Source organism: Pinus tabuliformis, chromosome 7, assembly GCF_031772625.1.
Source record: "Pinus tabuliformis cultivar Carrire ecotype Pingquan chromosome 7, CPIR1, whole genome shotgun sequence".
Taxonomy (NCBI): domain Eukaryota; kingdom Viridiplantae; phylum Streptophyta; class Pinopsida; order Pinales; family Pinaceae; genus Pinus; species Pinus tabuliformis.
The window spans coordinates 1,406,924,102-1,406,947,692 of NC_142293.1; positions in this window are offsets into that span (position 1 = coordinate 1,406,924,102).

A 23,591-nucleotide genomic window follows, 5' to 3' on the forward strand; every position below is an offset into this window, starting at 1 on the left:
TTAAATTATGATGGTGCAATTTGTGACAATAAAAGCACCGCCATCACAGTAAAAAACAAACACATAAAAAAACAAAATACAAGTCACTTAATGTTGTTATTTGGTAGAGGCAAGCCGATGCATTATATTACACTGGGCACACTGATAAATAGATCGTGTTTTGGAAAAACATATAAAGTTGACAAGATTTGATGTGATAGAAGCACCACTAGCACTGGTACATTATATTACATAGGGCGCACCATAAAACAGATATCGTTTAAAAAAAAAAATGGTCCAGGCATTTAATTGTGACACCGTCAACAATATTTTTATAAACAATTTTAAATTATAACAGTACTATTTGGCAGAGGCACGCTGGTGCGTTATATTTCACTGGGAGCACCGATGAATAGAATGGGTAGAACCAACATTGTTATAATATACCAATGCGTTGTATTACATAGGGCACACCAATGTGCTATATTACATTAGAGTACTGCATAACATATATTCGTCTAAAAAATGGACAGGGCTGACAAGGTTTGGATCTAATTCAATAAGTGATCCCCCTAGTTTACATGTCAAACACCCTATATATAGTAAATTAAATCTAAAATTCCTAAAATGAAAAACCCTAATTGTGAAGTGGTAGAGGGAGTTAAACCCCTAGGATGAAATTTTGCAATCACATATGCAAGCGGAAGTAAGGGTTTAAGGTAAGTATTATTGTTGTTATTATTATTATTAATTTAATTTAATTTAAATAGGAACAGAGATCGTAAAAAAATTACTAGTAAAATCAACAGTGAATTTTTTATTATACAAGTTTGTTTGTTTTGTTTTGTTTCTTGTTTTTTGTTTGTTTTGTTTTTTTTTGAATTATGAATAAATCTAAAAGAAATTGTAAAAGAAATTAACAATTTTTATTTTTTTGTTATTCAAGTTTTTGAGTGAATCACCATATCTTTCAAATTATGATATTTCTACGGTTCCAAAATATTTTGTTGTTCTATGATGCACCTAATATATCTCTCTTACAAATGATCTCTTGTTTAATTAAACCCTAACATAAATTGTAATTTTACTTATTAGTAAAACAATCAATAAAAAATTAATTTTTTTACTATGCAAGGTTTTGAGTGAATCACCATACTTTTAAGCTTCTGAATAGTTTTGCTACTCCAAAGTATTTTGTTGTTGCACATTGCTCTTAATATGTATCTCTTGCAAGTCACTCCATTGAAATTTTGGGAAAAATAATGAAATAGTAAATAAATTTTTACTATTCAAAATACTATGAAATTAGATTTCGAAAAATATACTGCCGCTAGTTTTAAAATTTTAAAAAATGGAAAAAAATGTGTTATTTATTTTTTCAATATCGGTGTGTTTGATAGTAAAGTGCACTGGTACATTTATAAGAAAAGTGCACACACATTGCGTGGTGCCTAAAGTGCATTGGTACATTTATAAGAAAAACGGATCGACATTGTGGGGGTGCTAAATTTTTCCAACGCACCGACATAATACATTTTTTTTTGGACTTTAATTAAATTTAAATAGGAACAGAGATCGTAAAAATTTTTACTAGTAAAATCAATAGTACATTTTTTATTATACAAGTTTGTTTGTTTTGTTTTTGTTTTTGTTTTTTATTATGAATAAATCTAACAGAAACTGTAAAAAAATTATCAATAAAATTTAAATTTTTTGATATCCAAGTTTTTTAATCAATCACCATACCTTTTAAATTCTGATCTTTCTACAGTTCCAAAATATTTTGTTGTTCCATGGTGCTCCTAGTATGTCTCTCTTACAAATGATCCCTTGTTTAATTAAACCCTAACATAAATTGTAAAATTTTTTATTAGTAAAACAATCAATAAAAAATATTTTTTTTACTATGCAGGGTTTTGAGTGAATCACCATACCTTTAAGTTTCTGAATAATTCTGCTACTCCAAAGTATTCTGCTGTTGCAGAGTGCTCCTAATATGTCTCTCTTGCAAATCACTAATTTTGGGAAAAATAATGAAATAGTGAATAAATTTTTGTTATTCAAAATAATATGAAATTAGATTTGGAAAAATATATTGTCGCTAGTTTTTTAATTTTAAAAAACGGAAAAAAATGTGTTAATTATATATTTATTTTTTTCAATATCAATGTGTTCGATAGTAAAGTGCACTGATGCATTTATAAGAAAAGCGCACCGACATTGTGGGGGTGTTAAATTTTTTCAATGCACCAGCATGATACATTTTTTTTTTGGATTTTAATTAAATTTGAATAGGAACAAAGATCGTAAAAATTTTTACTAGTAAAATCAATAGTAATTTGTTTATTATACAAGTTTGTCTGTTTTGTTTTGTTTTTTTGTTCGTTTTTTTGTTTGTTTTTTTTTTTTTGAATTATGAACAAATTTAACAGAAATTGTAAAAAAATTAACAATAAAATTTAAATTTTTTCCTATCGCAATTTTTTAGTGAATCACCATACCTTTCAATTTCTGATCTTTCTATGGTTCCAAAATATTTTGTTATTCCATAGTGCTCCTAGCATGTCTTTCTTAGAAATGATCCATTGTTTAATTAAACCCTAACATAAATTGTAAATTTTTTTATTAGTAAAACAATCAATAAAAAATAAACTTTTTACTATGCAGGGTTTTGAGTGAATCACCATACCTTTAAGCTTCTGAATAGTTCTACTACTCCAAAGTATTATGTTGCATAGTGCTCCTAATATGTCTCTCTTGCAAATCACTCCCTTGAAATTTTGGGAAAAATAATGAAATAGTGAATAAATTTTTACTATTCAAAATACTATGAAATTAAATTTCGAAAAATATATTTCCGCTAGTTTTTGAATTTTAAAAAATGGAAAAAACTTGTGTTATTTATTTATTTTTTCAATATTGGTGTGTTCGATAGTAAAGTGCACCAATGCATTTATAAGAAAAGCACACCGACATTGCGGGGGTGCTAAATTTTTTCAATGCACCGACATGATACATTTTTTTTTTTGAAATACCAGTACGATTAATTTTTTTAACGCAACAGTGCGGTTTGTATTTAAATGCATCAGTGTTGTAATTGTCATAAGAGCACTGAAATGGTTGAATTCATTTTTATTTTCTAAATTCTGGAAATAGGTGCATACCTATGTTGTTTTTTTTATTTAAATGCACCAATGCATTTTGGTACAATAGCATTCGATATGATAACAAAATTTATATTTTTCCAAATGCCAAAAATTGATGCGAATATATATATATATATATATATATATATATATATATATATATATATATGTAAACTTGGCAGTGCTTTCTCTATTGATATTAATTTTCCAAAATCAAAAACTTCCATTTGCTCCGAGTGGCTTACCTGCCCGAAGGAAACCAGGTAGCCACCTGTCTGCATTAAAACCTGTCCAAAATTTAAAAGGTTTTTTGCTATCCATCTAGTGCATTGTTTTGACTGTCTATACTACTGCTAAGATAAAACAAATAGTAAAAGTGAATGCATTTCATCAAAATTTTATCAGAATTGAACTAGACCACTGCATCAATCCTCATCCGAGGATATTACTGGGATTGGCGCTTTGGCACTGGAGCCAGGCATCTTGCTCCTCTTCATATCTTGTAGTGTCTGCTCAATTCTCCTCTTCATATCTTGTAGTGTCTCCTCAATTCTTCCCAAGGCCAAGTTGTTTCTGTAGGTCTGTATCTGAACTGTTGCTATTTCCCTGAGTAGTTCAGCCCTGACTGGATCCTTTTCCTTGTTTTTCTCCTGTGCCTCTGTTCCGTCACCCGCTGCTTGTTCTCGATTCAAGGTCATGGCCCGTGCCACCACATTCTTCATTACCCAATACTACTGTATGGTTTTTCTGAAGAGGGAGTGATGGCCTCGAGAATTCCCTGGATCGGGAACCATGCTTTCCCACTCCTCCATGGGGATGTCCTGGTTCTTGATACTGTCATTCAGTTCTCTCTCCCAACCAGCAATTTGGGCTCTGATGTCTGGCGGGTTCCCTGCCATATATATGTCAATAAGAGTTTTCATGTGTTCACTGCCCGGCTTCCTCCCTCTTTTCCTGTTCGGACCACTTGTTCCTTCTTCCTTTTTGTTATCTCTCTTACCTCTCATGGGTGCCATGTTACTCCCTACCTGCCTGTAGCTATCTTCTTTTCGTTGTTCTTTGTTTTCCTCACTGTGCTGTCTGCGGTGTGAGGTGAGACTTATCACATAGCCATTGCATTTATCAAAATTATAATAGTAAACCAAAACAATTTCCCATTTACCCGTTTCCTTTTTGTTATCCCTTTCATCTCCAGTGTTTGTTTCCTTCGGGATTTCTATCGAAATGTCGCCAATCCTCTCCTTGTTATGGGTTCATTCCTTTCTTGGATCTCTTATCGTTTTCCTTCCATGGAAACAGTCGGCACGCGGCCTATCTATCCTGGGCATCCTCATGGGTTCTTCCCCAGATAAGGTCGGTTTTTTGTTCCTCCCTTCCCATGGTCTCTCTAGTTTGTCTACATCTTCCCTCAGGGTGTTGGCTCTAAATACCTCCCCTAGAGGTTTCTTGTTTCCCTAGTTCTCAAGTTTCCCTGATTTTTTTCTTCCCCGAGGTGCTTCCTTGTTACCTTCTAGATCCCTCCCATCCTACAGGGGTGGCTATAGTCACGCTCTGTCTGAGTTTAATTCGAGCTTTTGCCATGGTATATTCCTCTCTCATCCTGGGTTCTAGTCCCTCCCACCTTAGCTCCCTACCCTGAGTTTTCACAAGCATTTCTATTTTGTCTAAACCAGGGTTGCAGGAGAGTCTAGGTTCCTCTTTGACAAACTCATTCTTTTTCCATATCAAATTTCCTATATTCCTACTAAAATTAATCTTGAGCCTTACGTAGTTAGGGAACAGAGGAAATACATACCAACTTGCGGGTCTGATGCTGCTTTCGTCCGCAGGTTGGATCGTCGCTCTTTGGCCACCTTTCCTCTCTCCAACTCTCGTCTCAGTTGTCTGCATGCGTCTAATTATGCCCTGATTTCCTTTAAGTTTTATGCCCCTTTCCCTCCTATCCCTTACCTTTACCGCCACCTGTATGGCATTATTACCTGCGCTGATCCCTACGTTGTCACCTCGGAATACTACCCCCTGGTCCTGCCTGCCACCTCCTCTCATTAATCCTCACTTGCTCCCGACTGCTCTTGTCGTGTATGTGTTGTCCTTGTCCTGCCACTTGCTGGCATCCTTCTGCCTGCTCCCTGCTTACTGCCCTGCCCTCTTCACTGTCATGCTCATCTGTCACCACCCTCATTCTCTCGGGGGTTGTACCTTCTCTACTCTACTCCACCACGTGCCTTCTTACCTGTCTTCTCACTTCATTTCCCTTGTCTGTCCGTTCCCCCACTTGTCCTCTTCCTCTCCCTTCCCGGTCACATCTCCTCGGTCCCTCTAGATTTCCTGTGTTGCCCCCCGATCGTGGGTTCCCCTCTCCTCCTTTGTCGTGTTCTAGGATTTTTACTAAGTTTTCCATCTCCTCCATTTGGGATAACTCTTCCTCATTTGCGTCCAAGGTTCTTCTTGCATGACTGCTCCCCCAATTTTCCAGGTTGTTTACTAGTGTGTCGCCTTTCCTTCTCACATGGGTGGGTAGGATGTAGTCTAACTGTCTCGTAAGTTTGTAAATCTCCTGCACCAGCCAAGCGGTTCTCTAGCTACGGCTGATCTTCTCCCATTGGGTACCTTGCTGTAGTTGTTTGACTATATCAATTACCATTTTCGAGTCTCCTTCAACCTGTAGTTTTTAGTATTTCTCTCTTATTGCAATTTCCAACCCTTTTCTCAGTGCATGAAGCTCTACTTCATTGCCATAGTCCATCACATAGATTCAGAGGGTCCTCCCCCTATCATCTCTGAATACTCCGCCAGTCCCTGCCTCGCTGGGGTTCCCTTTCGTAGCCCCATCGAAGTTTAGCTTGATGAACCCCTTCTAGGGTCTTCTGAAGTGGTTGAACTCCTCCGACTCATTGATTTGGTGTTTCCTGGCTGGCTTGTGCATCATGCTTGGCTTTAGGTTTAGGCATGTCATTATCTTTGTTTCTGTTGGGTTAGTTTTCCAATCCTCCTCAAATAAGTTCTTGATTAGAATGGTCTCTTTGATATTTTGGATAATTTGGTTCCATATTTCTGCTTTTGCTCTACCTTCCTCCTTGAATATCAATCTGTTTCGTTCTTTCCATATATTCCACAAAACAAAGCCTAGCGAGAGTCTCCAAGCCCTATTAAGGATCATGTTCTGATATGGTTTTTTCCTCCAATTCTCTATCGTTGTTTGCATGCTATTTATATTTCTATCGCTAATTTCAAATATTTGTTGACGTTGTTTCCATAGGTTTTCACTAACTTTACAGGTGTTGGTTAGGTGCTCTATTGTCTCTTCCTGTTCTCTGCAGAGGGCACATCTCGATGGGCCTTGCATTCCTTCTTTCTTTTTTTTTAGTTGGGCCCAAGTTAGTGCTCTCCCATGGCTCAGGATCTAGGTGAAGAAGGCTATCTTCGGCCATGTTTTTGTTTTCCATATGCTTTCCCATTTTTTTTTTTTTGGAGGTATGTTATGTCCAAATTTTATTTGGTAGCCTTCTCCTATTGTAAACATGCCTTTGATTCTATGGCCCCATCTTAGAGTGTCCGAACCTTCTTTTATCACCATTTTTCTTGTTGCCATTTCCTTGTCATAGAGTTCCCATTGGGGTGTTGCTGGCGCTTCTGGCTAGTTTTCCTGTTGTTTCCACTTTCTCCATTATCCTTCTGATTCCGAGCACCAGTAATTTAGTACTGTGTCGCCCTCATGTAAGCTGGTGAATTGGTGGATCTCTTTGAGCTGTGGCTAGTTGTTGAGTTTTTCTCTCTGTTGCCATGCTTCTTCCCAAAAGTTGGCTTTATCCCCTCCTCTGACTTCCCGGAAGTTGTGCTCTTTGATCAGATCTTTGTTGACACTAGCAAGGTCCCATATTGCAAAGCCTTTCTTCTCATTTTGGCTTCTCAACTTTCCTTCTAGGGACCTAGGCATATCATATTTTTTCTCCCATGGTTATTTCCAAAGGTCTACCCCTTCCTGTATCCATCTCCACCACAACTTTGCCCCCATTACCTGATTTAGGATGTAAGGAGCTCGAAGTCCAAGTCCTCTCACTTTTAGGGATTTGCTCAGCCAGCTCCAAGATAGGAGCGCCCATTTATTTGTCGTGCTAGGCCCTTGCCATAGGAATTTTTTGAACATGTCTACCATTTTCTAGTAGACTGTTTTAGGGATGGCTTAACTAGTAAGTTGGTATATCGAGATGGATTGAAGCATTGATTTTAGCAGAATGATGCGGCTCGAAGTATTCAGCGCCCTGAATGTCCAGTTTTGCATTTTTTGTTGAATCTTTCCCATCATGGTACTCCAGTTGGCCACTCTGTTTTGCTGGTCATTTAAATGGATACATAAATACTTTGTAGGGAAATTCCCAATTCTGAATCCCATGGTTCTTGCCAGGAAAGCTTGGGAGGGTGCTGGGGTGTTGAAGAAATATATATTCGATTTCTCTTTATTTATCTCTGTACCAAAGGCACTTGTGAAGTCTGTGAGAATTTCCATTATTTTTTTTATTCTTTGAGCGATGCCTATTCATACAGCATGACGTCATCAACAAATTGCTGGTGGGTTAGAGGGAGATCGTTTCCCCAGAGGCTTAGGCCCTTATATTGTTCGTTGTATACTTTAGCTTTTATGAGTCTTCTTAGTCCTTCGGTTGGAAGGATAAACAAGAACAGAGATAACGGGTCGCCTTGCCTGAGCCCTTTGGTTGCATTGAAAACTTCTATAGGTGATCCGTTAAGCAGTATTGACAGAACTGGAGTGGTTATCATTGACATTACCCAACTTATCCATCTTTCATCGAAGCCGAATGCCTTTAGGATTTTTTGGAGGTATCCCCAATTTAGTCTGTCATAAGCTTTGGCTAAGTCTAATTTTATCAGCATCCCTTTGGTTTTTGAATTTTTCAATGAGTGTATTGCTTCTTGTGCCATCACTATGCCATCTGTTATTTGTCTGTCTTTGACAAACCTTGTCTGCTCTTGGGATATCAACCCAGGTAGTATTGGTTTCAATCGGTTCACCATTATTGTAGCTAAGATTTTATATATAACATTGTAGAGAGCTATAGGTCGGAATCCTTGTGGTTCTTCCGAGTGCTCTGTCTTTGGTAACAGGGCTAGATATGTGGCGTTCAGGGCCGGACACATTCTTTTGGTGCATCTGGATTTCTCTACTACATTCACTATGTCTTTGCTCATGAAGTTCCATGTAGCTTGAAAGAATTCTGAAGTGAATCCATCAGGCCCAGGTGCTTTATTCTTTGCCATATTTTTTATTACCTCCTCCACCTCTGCTTTCGTTATGACTCTTAGGAGAGCCAAATTTTGATCTCTATTTACTAGTTTGGGGATATGTTGACTAATTTTGCAAATGTTGTCCTCCCTTCTGATATTTGGTTCTGTCAGGAGCCCTTTGAAATGTTGAACCAACAGATTCTCCATTTCGTCTTTCTGAGTTAGCCTATTGCCTTGCTGGTCCTTTAGGGAGAAAATTCTATTTTGCTGTCTATGTTGTACCATTGCTTTATGGAAGAATTTCGTGTTTCTTTCTCCTTCTTTTAGCCATTGAATTCTTGATTTTTGTTTCCAAAGGATTTCCTCTTATTTTCTCCTTTCTTCTAGGTTATTTAGCACCAGTCCTTCCTCTTTTGCCAGCTCTTCGCTTCTTCCTTCCTCTATGATTTTTTGTTGTATTTGTTTCATCTTTATCTGGAGTGTTTCTTGTTCCTTCTGTATGTTTCCAAATTCTTCTCTGTTCCATTTCTTTATCCTCCCTTTTAGGTATTTTAGTCTGAGTTGGAGGGTGTGCATTTGGTTTCTTCCTTCCATCACAGTCTCAGTCTCTTTCCACCAATTCTTCATTTTATTGATAAAGGTGGGTTCTCTTAGCCAGAATGCCTCAAACCTAAAGGGTCTATTCTGGCTCTGATGATTCATAGCTATTTCTAATTTAATAGGCCAATGGTCTGACCCTAAACACAGGAGGATTGTTGCTTCATAGAAAATATCTTTTCCAATGAAGTGTTCTGTTGCTAAGAATCTGTCTAACCTGGATGCTATCTATCTGCTCCCTCCCCTTCGATTGTTCTACGTGTATTTTCCATTTATGGTTGGAATATCTACCAATTTTAGTTCTGCTTGAAGGTACCTGAACCTCTCCTTCTCTGACTCTTCTCTTTGCAGACCCCCTTTCTTCTCCTCTATTGATGTTGTCAAGTTAAAGTCCCCTGCTATCATCCACAAATTCTCCTCGTGGAGTTTTCCAAGCTATTGTAATTGAAGGAGGAAGCTTCCTCTTTCCGCTGAGATATGAGGGTCGTATACTGCAGAGACTAGAAACCATTATCTATTTTCGATTAATCGAAATCGTCTGGTGAGGATTCTTTTCATGCCTATCCAGTAATCTACAGTAATCTCTGCAGGATTCCATAATATTGCTATACCTCTCGCACTGCCTTTCGCATCTATTGACATGCATTCATATTTCGATTTTATTTTTTTAGGATTTCCTCCATTTTATTTCCTGCAATTTTTGTTTCCTATATCAGCATTAGTTGAGGTTTTTCTTTTCTTAGCCTTTCCGCTAAGTGTCTCTTTTTTCCTTTACTATTAAGGCCTCTTATATTCCAAGATGTAATTATCATTGGGTTGCTTGGTTAATTTGGTGGAATATGGCGATAACAGTACTACCCTCCTTGTATTTACGAGCATTTCTTCCATGATTTGTATCGATTCCTGTAGGTTTCTTTGACCTCTTTTCTTTCCGCCTTTTGCTTTGCTCTGGTGGTCTTGAGTGTTGTACTGTTGAAGGCCTAGTTGTTCTGCCATCTCCATTTTCCCTTGTCCCTGTTGCGCTTGGTGCTGTTGAAATGTTTCTCTATATAGTCATTTTTGCTCTTTTGGAATAAATCGTTCGTTCAAGTGTCTCCATTCATTTAGTGGTTTCCTCAACACCTCTTCTTTTGAGTTTAGTTCTTTTCCTCTCCTTGTATCTATTTCCATTGTAGCGTTATCCATCTTCTCCCTCTCTTCCTTTTCCTCCTTCCCTGTCAGTTCACTCTGGGCTTTCCTCTTAGGTTTTGATTTACCTTGGCTTGTGCTACTTTCCTTTCCTTTCCCCCCTGATAGTCCGTTGTTTGGGTCTTGTTATTATCTTCTTATTCTTCTTATAGTACTTCAACGATGTTTGTATTGCTAGGCTAGGCTTGTTGTTCTTTCTTTCCCCCGCTGGTATTCTCTCTTGTTTGTCTTCTTTTGATTTTTACTTCTTGAAACCCTTCCTTGTCTTCTTGGTTTTGCCTCTGCAATTATGCCCGCGCTCCTCTTCTTCTATATTGAGTGGGCATTCCTTAAAAAGATGTCCATACTCATGACATCTTCTACATCTGAATGGAATATGTTCATAGTCGAGGGTTTTCTGCCAGACCTCTTCATGATACTCTAACTCTACTGTATCTGGAATAGGGTCAGCTATATTCTTGTAAACAAAAATTCTAGCGTATGAGGTGTATCTTCATTTTTTTGTCATTTCTGCTATTTTGACAAAACTACCTATTGTGTTTCCTATGCCCTCTAGAATCTCTGGGTCCCAAAAGTCCATTGGAAGACCAAATAACCTAACCCATATCGGCGCTGCCAAGAATTTTTCCTTGTCTAGGTTATAACATTCTTCTGAGTATCTGATGAACAATCCAGCATTATAATGAAAATAAGGGCCATTCTCAAAAAAATTTCTTTATCTTGCAGGTTCGAGAATATTACCGTGAAGAAGCCTCTTTCTCCCAGCTTTAGCTTGATGTGGCCTCGGGGTTTCCATTTTTGTTGAATCCATTTGGTGAGAACCTTTTCCATCAGCCATAGTCCAATGAACTTGCATATGAGCGCATGGTCTTTCATATAACTTCTGTATTGCTCCAGTTTGTTCATTGGGATTATGAATCTTGGTTTCTCCATCACACATGGTAAACATTTGCCTCTGCTGCCTGCCTGCCATTGTGCTCCAAGGACAGGTCCTGGTTTTCTTGTTTCTCCCACTTGGTTATTGGTGTTCTGGCCTTCCCCTGCCACCACATCTCGATAGGAGGGGATCTCTCCCCCCTCCTCCTTTGTCATTTCTTCTAATTCTTGGTTTCTATGTTTGTCTCTTACTGCAGTTTGTATTTCTTCCTAGCGCTGCCTAACTCATGGCCACCTGACCGTTAGGGTTTTTTTTTTTTTTTTTTTTGATGCGAGTATTATTTGAATGCTCTGATGCTCTTATGATTTAAACACATCGGTGCAATTTTTTTCGATAAGCGCGCTAGTAGGGTTTAAAACCTATATGAAATTTTATTTTGATACAAAATGACATATTAATCTCAAATTATCCTTTAAGACGACGCATCCACATGAATTATAATAGTTTATAATATAATTTTTCAGTTTAAAGTTGCCTTGTTCTTGAAAAATGGTTTGAAAACTATATTGACATTCAAATTGTGGTTATATGGTTCTCAAGATTAATTTGAGATATGCATACAAAATCTTATTCTGATTTTTCTCAAATGCAGGAACAAAATATCAATAATATCAAATGGCCAATTCTTCAAATTCCAACTCGTTCCATATTGCTGATCAAAGCCCTTCGCGAAGTTATCCCTTTCCATCTCCAGTAAGTTTAGATTTTATTTATATTTTGATTAACTAATTGATTTTTTTTTTTTTAATCCATGTCAATTTGAATAAAATTGTATCCAAATTTGCAGGATCCTTATTCAGTATCGAGTCCAGATGCATAAAATATTTCTGCATTTCAAAAACATTCGAAGCTCTTATGTAGAGAAACATATCGCAAGCGATTGGTAGATGAAAATGGACAACCTCTTCACCCTTCCAATTGGAACATCTCATCTTCCAACCGCAATCTTGGATCAACAATGGTAATAATTGTCTGGTATAACGTAATTTCAAGAAACCAATTGCATTTACGTGCTTACTAATATCCTTGATATTGTACTAATGTCATTCAATATTTTTTGAAATTAGGATTTTAGTAATGATGAGTGACCCACCTACCACCTTCCAGTGCACCCCACTACAACGTCAACTTGAGAGAAGGTCACATTAAGAGAAAGACTCAGAGAGGAAACATACAAAGAATGGTTTAATCAAATCACTTATTCAATTCCCACTACATCCATATTCACCAATTATGAATGATTACAATAATAGTAGTTCACCATCACAAGTTGGAAATGGAGGCCATCAAATTGAGTTTGGTACAGATGATTATGTTATGAAAATAGCTCACAAAAATATAGAAAAGAGAGATCAATGCCTTAGAATTCAGCCTCTTCAAGGGGGCAACCTCCTTTACATTACACAAATGAACAATTCTTGGATGATTCAATGACAAAACCTCCTTTCTATATATAGGAGTCTATGGAGTCACAATATAACCCAGCCGACCTAACAATAATAATATAATGCCACAAAAATAACAATAGAGGGATTCTATGGGGCACAATAATAAAAATATGGGGACAATAGGGGCTCAACAATATTAATAAGGGATATAAATACAATAGTAATGGGGTAATAACTATTATTATAGGGACCTAACATGCCCCTCTCCTTCAAAAAAGTGTTGTCCTCAACGCTTGAGTGGTTCTGGATGCTTCTGTATAAAATTCTCATCCTCCCATGTGGAGTGTTTAGCAGATAAGTTCTTCCACTTGATGAGATACTCCGAAATTGATCGATTTCGTAGCTGTCGAGTTCTTGTTTCTGTGACTACTTCCAGTTCCAATATAATTTTTCCTTCCTTGTCAAGTTTTGGAAATATTGTTTCAACTGGGAGCTTGTCGCTTATAACCTTTTTTAAACATGAAACATGGAAAACTGGGTGCACTTGAGACGCTGCAGGAAGCTTCAATTTGTATGCCATAGTACCAATCTTTTGCAACACCTTGTATGGACCATAATACTCTAGTGATAATTTATTATCCTTCTTAGCTTGCTTGAGGGACATTTGTTTATATGGTTGTAGCCATAGGAATACCCAATCACCTACATCAAAACTTCTTTCGCTGCGATGTTGATCTGCCTGTTGTTTCATTCTATTCTGTGCCAACACGAGGTTATCCTTTAAGTGTTGGAGGACTTGTTGTTGATGTTCGATGTGATGTTCCACTGCTTGAACCTTATAATTTTCTCTTAAATATGATGCGATGGATGGTGGTTGATATCGATAAAGTGCCATAAATGGGGTCATTTTTGTTGCTGTATGGAAGGAAGTGTTATACCACCATTCAGCTAGAGGCAACCATTTGACCCATTGTGTCTGTTTATTAGATACAAAGCAATGAAGATATCCTTCCAAACATTTGTTTACTATCTCGGTTTTCCCATCAGATTGAGGATGATAAGATGAGCTATGAGCTAACTGAGTACCAAGACAAGAAAATAATTCTATCCAAAAATTTCCACTGAAAATGGGATCTCTGTCACTTACAATAATCTTTGGGTTTCCAAGTAGCTTTTGAATTGTTTCCATAAATGCAGTAGAAATTGTACTGGATTTAAATGGATGTGATAATGCACAAAAGTGTGCATACTTGGTAAGTCTGTCAACTACCACCATGATGACACTCTTTCCCTCAGACTTGGGTAAACCTGTGATAAAATCCATTGAAACCTCCTCCCAACGTTGGCTTGGAATGGATAAAGGTTGTAATAGACCCGGGGTCTTAATTGTTTCAACTTTATTTTGTTGGCAAACCAAACATTCCGCCAAAAACTTTTGAATATCCGATTTAAGGCCATCTCAAAAAAATTCCTTTTAACCCTGTGGTAAGTTTTTAAAAATCCTGAGTGCCCTCCTAAGGGAGAAGTGTGCAATTCCATAAGAATTTTTTGTTTGAGTTGCAAATTCTTACAGAGGTATAAGTGATCTTTGTACCATAACGAATCATTTTGCCAACTAAATGTATCAGATGTATTGGAATCTCATTGTAAATTTCGAATAAGTGCCCATACTTCTTCATCATTCTTCCATTCCTCCCTTGCTTCGTTTATCCAATCTGGTTAGATAATAGAAATGGCACACAATAATGCTTCCACATCCTCATCCTTTCTTGAGAGTGCATCTGCCACCACATTTTTCTTCCCTTTTTTGTAGATGATTTCAAAGTCATAACCCAACATCTTTGTGACCCACTTTTTTTGCTCTTTAGAGGATAATCTTTGTTCTAAAAATTATTTAAGGCTATCATGATCCGTTTTTACCTTGAAGTGTCTTCCCATTAGGTAGGGTCACAATTTATTAAGTGCATGTAGTATTGCCAACATTTCCTTCTCATAAATAGCTTTGTGTAAAAACTTTCCCTTGATTGGACAACTTTCAAAAGCAATGGGTCTTTCATCTTGCATTAAAACGGCGCCAATTCCATTTCCTGAAGCATCACATTCCACAATAAAGGTTTTTGTGAAGTCCGGTGTAGCTAAGATCGGTGCTTGGCACATTGCCTCTTTAAGATGTTCGAAGGCCTTTGTTGCTTCTGGAATCCATGAAAATGCATCTTTCTTCAATAATGTTGTTAGAGGTGTTGCTATTCTCCCATAATTCTTAACAAACTTGCGATAATACCCTGTCAACCCAAGAAATCCTCGCAGATGCTTTATGGATGTGGGGATTTTCCATTCCTTAATGGCTTTAATTTTGCTAGGGTCTACCTTAACTCCCAGATATTCCACCTCTTGTACTCCAAAGAAACATTTGGATCTTTTTGCATATAATTGTTTCTCCTTCAATAGTTGTAGCACCCTGTCAACATGTTCAACATGATCCTTCCAAGACTTGCTGTAGATTAGTATATCATCAAAAAATACTAACACCTTTCTTTAAACCATCCATCTTAGCTTCTACATCTTTCATCTTAGATGCTATTACTTTTTGTGCAAGTGACACTTGTTGCACTTGGTCTCATAATTTTGATATATCATGTTGCATTTCTTCCTCTTCTTCATAAGTCATGCTAGAGCTTTCAAATTGCTTACTAGGTGTTTGTATTTTCTTTCCTCGGGGCATTAATTACCGATGATAATGCTTTACTATTCCCTTTGAATTCCTTTAAACTAATTTTTCAAGCCAATCTTAAGCAAAAATTTAAAAAAACTACACACCTTTTTTCACTTTGTAGGAGCTTGATATTGAATCTGATGTATCTCTGTAATTTCGGATCATCTAGTTCTAAAATTGTGACCTTTAGTAGCCCTCTGTGTCCTCTTTCCAATGCCACCAGTCTGATCCAAATTGGATTCTCCAAGAAAGAGCTATGAACAATCTCCCAAGATGACCTGATTATAGACCTTTCCAGAAGAGCGAACTTGTATGAAGTGCCACGTGTCACGGTTTCAACCTATGGCACTGAAAAATATATACAAGAAACGAAAGTCCGTCCTCTTTCTGTACCTTCTTACAAAATTTCAATCCGATGCTTAGAGAGAAAGTTGTGACGATTTTCCCCAGGTCACCTGTTTGGAATGTAATTCGGGAGTCTGCAAAAAGACCAACTTCCTCAGATCATATCTCCGCAAATATAGCGCAAAAAGCTATGAAATTCGGATCTGAGGTTCAGTGAGATTTCGCCTGAAATGGGTTATTTTTTTTCACTTCTGAAACGTTGCAGAAAAAAAGTTATAGTGAAAATTCCACGATGACTTATTTGGAATAGCGAAACCCTAGAATTCAAAGCTCTGATACCAAATGTTATGAAACCAGCTCACAAAAAATAGAAAAGAGAGATCAACGCCTTAAAATTCAGCCTCTTTGAGGGGGCAACCTCCTTTACATTACACAAATGAACAATTTTTGGATGATTCAAATGACAAAACCTCCTTTCTATATATAGGAGTCTATGGAGTCACAATATAACCCAGCTGACCTAACAATAATAATATAAAGCCACAAAAATAACAATAGAGAATTCTATGGGGCACAGTAATAAAAATATGGGGACAATAGGGGCTCAAAAATATTAATAAGGGATACAAATACAATAGTAATGGGGTAATCACTAGTATTATAGGGACCTAACAGATTACTTATGGGATACAAATGCCATGGAGGTGATGTTGTTAGATGCATTCCAGAACGATGAGCTAGGGGATGATTCTCATATCATTGATACTTTATTCAGAAGCCTGAAATCTACTTCCACCACCCCTCTCTTTGGACCTGACGGAAAGTGAAAGTCTACTCAGTTGGGCACAACGATGTTGCTATACAACTTGAAAGCAAAGTTTGACATGTCAAATGCACGTTTCTCAATAATATTGAGGTAATCCACCTACATGATTGATAAAGTCCCTTATATTTTGAGAAATCTTGTCACACAATCATCATTAAAAATGGTTGATTTTACAGACGTTAAATATTGACATTTTACAATATATTCCCTACCAATTGTAGGTTATTCAAAGATAAGGTTCTTCTAATTGATAATGTCTTGTTGGGTAACTACGAAGAGGAAAATAAATTGTTGAAAATGTTGGGTGTTTAGTACATATCATATCATGCATGTTAGAATGATTATATTCTATATAGAGGAGTATATGCACACAAGGAGATATGTCCGAAACATGGGCATGATAGGTACCATAATTAAAAAAAAGAGTAACTCTCATGGTCCTCCACATAAGATATTGAGGTACATGCCTATAATCCCAAGGATTCAAAGACTCTTTCGTTGCAAAGAATTAGCTATGTTGTAGAGATGGCATGCCTCACATAGAAGTGAGTCAGGAGTTATGTGAATCGCAACAGATTCAATAACCATGAAACATATATAAAATACATGGTCTGAAAAATTCAAGGATGAAGTACAAAGTCTACGACTCAACATAGCCATGGATGGCATTAATCCATATTCCCTCCAAAACACCAACTATTTTGTTTAGCCTGTGGTAATGATCAATAACAATATCCTCCCATGGTTGTCAGTGAAGAATGAAAATCTTATGTTGGCTATGATAGTCCCTGGTAGAAGACAAGTGAAGAATATGGATGTCTACTTACAACCATTGGTAGATGAATTGAAGGAATTATGGGAAGGGATACATGTGTATGATATATCAAGACCCATCGCAACAAAAAGGAGTTTTACTTATATAGCATATGTGCTTACACCATACCTGATTATCTAGGCTTAGGAGTTTGCTCTGGTAAATTACATTTGTATTGATTTGTTTATATACATAACAGTATTGTTTCACATATTAATTTAATTCACTACAATTATTTTGATCTTCATGTTCACTAATGTGCTAGCCTATACATAATAATTTCATAGGTATTGTAACAAAAGGGTACATGGATGTAAATGTTACAGACCTTCTCTGAAGGCTAGGTGGTCCGACCACCTACGAAAGCCAATGTATGACTGCTATAGAGTATTCCTCCTAGAAGAACACCCTTACAGAAGAGAAACATCCACTTTTAATGGTAAACTAGAGAGAACCCAAAAGCCTGCAAGAATGACACCAACTGATTGACTTAAAACATTTGAGAGAGAGAAGGATAAGGAGTTTCTATAAATGTTCGATTCAAGTGGGGAGTCTATGTTCAATGATCCATAATTATTCGACACCTATGTTGAGAAATTTCCCATTCGGATGAAAAGTAAATTTGTCTTTTATGTAATATCCCTAATTTTGTGAGCATGTGAGTCACTAAGGAATTTTACCCAATTTTAGTAATATTAATTAATAAGGGGAAAACATTATTGGAGAAAGGTGGCGAGTATTATTTTATCAGAGAATAGCGGCAAATTATTATTTTATTAAATGGTGGCAAAAGTGACTTAGTGTAAAATGGCCCCCACCAATGAAATAATATTAAAAAAAAGAAGTCTAGAGGCATGAGGAAAAATTATAAAAGGAGGATGGACTCATTTTGTGGATTATCTTTGGTCATTTTACAATTTCGACATTAGTTCTCTTGAGCTGCTTAGCCAAGACAACTGTGTTGTTTAGCATAAGGAATTGTCAAGCAAGAATTCCACCTCTACCTTTGGTGAACTTCGAGTATCACCCCAAGGGAGTAAGAAAGAGTCCATATCAGGGCTTCTCTAGGAGCTACATTGTAGACCATTTCCAACTGGAGTGTGCTTCCCTTAAGGCACAAAAGGAAATTTGAAGGGGCCGAGAGAAGCTATCAAATAGTGGAGTTTTGGCCGCAGAGTTTACATCTATTTATCCATAGGGAGGGCAAGTTTTTCCTTGGTGATTTGCAGGGTTGAGAGTGTTGCATTTTGGAGGGTCAAATTTATCTATTTTCAGGGGTTTCAAGATAGCTTCTTGTGCAAACATTTTGATAGGGAGATTTGGGGAGTTCAGGCTAAGGAAAAATAAAGAGGCTTGGAAGAGTGATTTGTAGGGGTTGGAGGAGATTTTTCCAGTAATTGATTGGCCTTCTACAACAAAATTCTTTCTATAGGGCGTTTTTCCAGCTAGTTAGAACCATACACATTTCTTGGGGTCACTAGGGCACTTTGGATTCAGCCCAATCCCTTTTTGGGTTTTTGTGGGTTTATTGAGAGGAATGTCCAGCGAATTTTATAGATTTTTTTGGGCAATATTTAGGCATGAAATCCTCATTCTTATAGTAGGGCGAATTGCTAGTTAGCTAGGGAATTTACATCACTTGGTGGGCTCAGTTTTGACTTGGAGTTGGGCCAAACCCTTTCTGGGTATTTTTGGGGTTTTGGAGGGGAGTTTATGGCTATCATTTCAAGATGATCCAAGCATTCTTCAGGGCGAAATATTCATTCCCATTCTAGTAGCAGTAGATGTAATTTTCTGGGTAGTGCATGTACCATCTTGGGCTAATATTTCCTCTAGATCAGAGTTGTACTACATGGGGTTTGCATAGATTGCATAGCAAGCCCATGTTCCAAAACTTCAACTCATTTTATGTACTCTTTTATCATAAAATTAATAAAATGGATCAAATTGCGTTGTTGGACATTTTGGTGTTTTAATTATTGTGCATGAGTTCCAATTTATTTATTATTCCTAGTCCATTGCCTGGTATTGGCTGTAAAATTCCAATTAGGAACATTATAGTGGTATTAGAGCATGATCTTGGCAAGTTTTGGGGGAGCTAACAAGATCATGGAGGTTTTGGCCATGCATGCATAGTGACTGGTGAATTTATGGGCACTCCAATGACACAGAAAGAGAAGAGTACACAGGGGATCATGGAGGAGTTGATGAGGCAGAACCAACAGTTGAGGAGACAAAACCAACAGGTCCTAGAGAGGATGCAACAAATGGTGGGGACGTTGAGTCATACCCAACAGAGAAGCCATGTGCATGCACGCACAACCCAGCAATACAACACCCATACGTATGGCCAATTTGGTTGTCCTACCATGCCTCATTTTCTGGATGAGCCAAAGGAGAAGCATGGGTCAAGGACGAGATCATCCTGTAGAGGAGGGCAGTTAGAGGGTGAGACTGGGGGGGTTTATGCTAGTGGAGACTGGGCTTTAGATGTTAGGAGCCTAAGGAGGAGGTTGAGCATGAGGACACGCAGGATGGTGAGGGGCACATTGATATACCCAGTGTGGCACAAGAGTCACCATTGTTGGAGACCTCTTTGATAGCACTGGTTGACACCTTGCCAGAGAGAGTAAAGCCTACACCCCTAGAGCTACATGTTGATGAGGTTTTCTCCCTAGGTGAGGTGTTAGGAGACACAGAGGTACCCAGAGCCATGACTAAGTTCCTTGATGGTTTCCACCTCCAACAACATGGAGAACACATAAAGGGATGTGAGATATTCATGGAGGGGCAGGTTGTGACCCATGTTTTTCCCATGGTGGAGGAGGACGAGTAGTCGTATTTTGGGATTACCATTGATTTAGAGCATACAGATGCACATACCATCACCAAAGCCACAATACTTCCAGACAGTAGCTGTCTTCGGACTTATATAGATGGGACTTGCACATTGCTAGGCTACCTTTGCACAACAGAGAGGGAGATGTAGAATTACCCAGACAAATTTTATGTACCAACCAGGTCAGTGTGATGAGGCGACATGAACTACACAAGGAACAACATTCGTAGGATGGGAAATCGGTTTTGTGTATGGTTGTTCATGCATTCGATCCCTCTCTCAAGGTTAGATGGCAAGATATATTGAATTGGTATTCGGTGGAGTTGGCTAAGAGGTTAGATGCATCCATAGCCACAGTTCAACAGAGGCTATGGATTACCAGAGGGGCTAGAGAGCCAAACTGTTGTTGGGATCCAGGTGGGATTCTCTTTCACATCATGGAGTCGGTAGGTGATGGTAGTAGTTGCATGATGGACTCGGTGGTTGGGCACACACACCGTTTCATATCCCCTGCAGAGTTCCTGACAACACTAGTGACAGGATGGATTGACAGGGGAGCAGGCAGATTTCATGAGTTTTCATGGCATGTTGGGCATACATGGGATTGTAGGATGATTAGCCTACTTTGGCAGGAGTTGGTAGGAGGAGGTGACATTGGCAGGCTATTATTACAAAACAATGATCATCTAGCCTTAATTTACTAGATGGATTGAAGTAAACCATGTAAGGCCAATTTTACCATAGTAAAATTGCTTTCACTTTGAGAAATTACTTAATAAACCACATTTTTTAAGCAATTTATAATTAAACCCATGAAGAATAATTAAATAAATCATTATTTATTTAATTATCTTCTAGGAATATTTAATTAGAGCATTGTTTAATTAATATTCCTTGTCACATTTGACCAAGTTATGAAAAATAAACAGATAAATTATTAATTATCTTATTTTTCTCTAGGAATAATTAATTAATCACTAATTAATTATTATTCCTTGTCAAGTTTGACTAAATCCCTTAGGAATAATTAAATAAATCATTACTTATTTATTGTTCCTTAACCATATTTCTTGAGATGATAAATAAATCATTTATTTATTTATTATTTCTAAATAAAAGTTTAAATGTTTTCCCCCCAACCAAATATAATAAAATATTCCAAGTGGTTGTTCCTATAGTGGGGTTAATAATATTTTATTATTGCTCATTATTTGAGGATAAACTAATATTTTGTTATAAATATAAGGGTTTTTCATTCATTATTCACTTTTGATTATTTTCATTGTTGCACTCACTATTGCAGCTCTGATTATTATCACTGTCGCTCACCATTTTCTTTTCCATTTGAATTCCCATTGAGGTTAAACATTTTATTTGCTAGGTTTTATACATTATAGAGGAGAGAGACTCTATCGAAAAACTGAAGACATTTGAGGATAGCCAAGAACCCATCCCATAGAGGGGGATTGGTAACATTTTTTTGTTCCCTTCACAAGTGTTGTTTAATAAAATATATTCTTTATATATCTGGTTTCCATTGGATTATTGGAGTTACCCGCATTTATTACTATTTCATTTTTGTTGTTTAACTATGATTGTGGCATAGATCAAGGCTTTGACAAGTTTTGTTTCTATCATTTGTTGCAGATCTACAATGTTGAGTAGCGATTTATATTGTTAAGACTATTTGTCATCCACAATCTTAGGTGATTTCTTTTCGTACACATATGAGAAGAAAACACTATAACACATGCTACCAAACAGGGTATTGTATGGTGACACTGTTCTCTCACTGGTATATTGGACACCAAAGCTATTGAGGATAGGCTTAATAGTGTTATTCACGTTAGCATGTGAAGAGTTAGACCACTTAGGTCTATTTGGGTAGATGAGGAGATATAGCTTACATCGTGGAGGGCTTACCAACAGAGTGGTAGTAGAGATGGTGACCCTGACAAGACGCAGATGATGCCTATGGACGCAGTATTAAGCCTTAATGTCCAAGGGTGTATAGGGGTATGCAATAGTGCACAATAATATGCAGAGGAGCATGAAGGTGTGCAGTGGTGCGCAGTGGTGTGCAGGGTTACATCGTGGTGTAGGAGGAGTGGTTCACATATTAGTGCATTCCCTCATAGAATGACGAACACATCGATACAGGAGGGAAACTAGTTGATCCGGGATGATGCAGTAGCAAGTAGTAGGGTCTAGTGGTGTATAGAGATGTGTGATTGGGTATAGTTGTATGCCAGGAGACACAAGGATACATTGTTATATGCAGTATAGTGTGGGGTTGCACTGCAGACAGAGGGAGTGCTACTAGCAGGGAAATTCCTTGACGAGGATGTTAGGTATGTCATTGGGGTGGACATACCCAGGTTGGGAGAGAAAATCGGTCACGAGACGGGTCGGGAGCATCCACATGGGTTCTTTATTATACCCATCGGAACCCACACATCTTCTACTCGTTGGAACCACATGCAGTTGAGGGGAGCCTTGTTGAGTTCAGGGATTTTCCTGAGACGGCGCTATGAGATTGGTGCCTCAGGGGCATGATAGATATTCTACAATGGAGGAGCAGTGTCGGTGCGCGAGTTGACAACCATAGGTTAGGAGATGAGGTGATATTTTGCATGGGTGGCATATCGTTCATCACTAAACTTACACCCGAGGAGATGGTCATGGGGGAGACTTGTGCCACTCTTTCCACAGGGAATGTTGAGATATTGCACGAGCAGAGGATGCCATGTATGATTAAGGCAATTTTCTTGTGGGTGTCTAGGCTCTAGACATTGTATTGGCACATTATCGAGAGGGTGAGTGGTAGACTTAGTGGTGATGGTTGGCAGGGGCTGGATGGATCCACATACATTGAGTCAATTTTGAGTATCAGAAACCCATATATTGGCTGCATTTAGGGGGTAGCTATTTGGCACATGTAGTTGTTGGAGAGGTAAATCCCCTCTGCGGACAGAGGCGATCCCCACTAGCCTAGAATGGGTCTAGCAACAATCAAACAATGCTAACACGCAGGTTCCTAACTACAAATTAAAGGTAAATGATGAGAGCCTACTTGGATTCCAACACTAGTGTTGTAGAAGAGTTGACACTCCCGTTCCTTTGCTCCGGCCGGTCACGATCCTCACGATCTCCGTGAATGGACACCTGCACATGCAAAGAACGACACAAATACAAGCATAAAATCCAATAGATGCAATTATATATCGGTCAGAAAAGATATAACTCAAACATCATTACAATGAACAACAAGAGTGGAACCATAATGATAGTCATCTATTATTGATAAACAACAAAGAAGAATACAACCATAGTTCTGACATCAAATCCTCCTTTGGCTGGGTGATCAGCTACATATGTCTTGCAAAGCTTGTCGGGATTGGGAACAAGCCTCTCTCTTTGATTATGAATGCAAAGAAGACTCTTACAGCAATCTCTCAGACTTCTAAAAGTATAATTCTCCCTATGCTCGAACTAGCTTGTCAAAGGCAATGGAACAAGCTTTTATAGATGGAGGAGAAGGAGATAAGATCAATCACACCATATATGGGATTGGG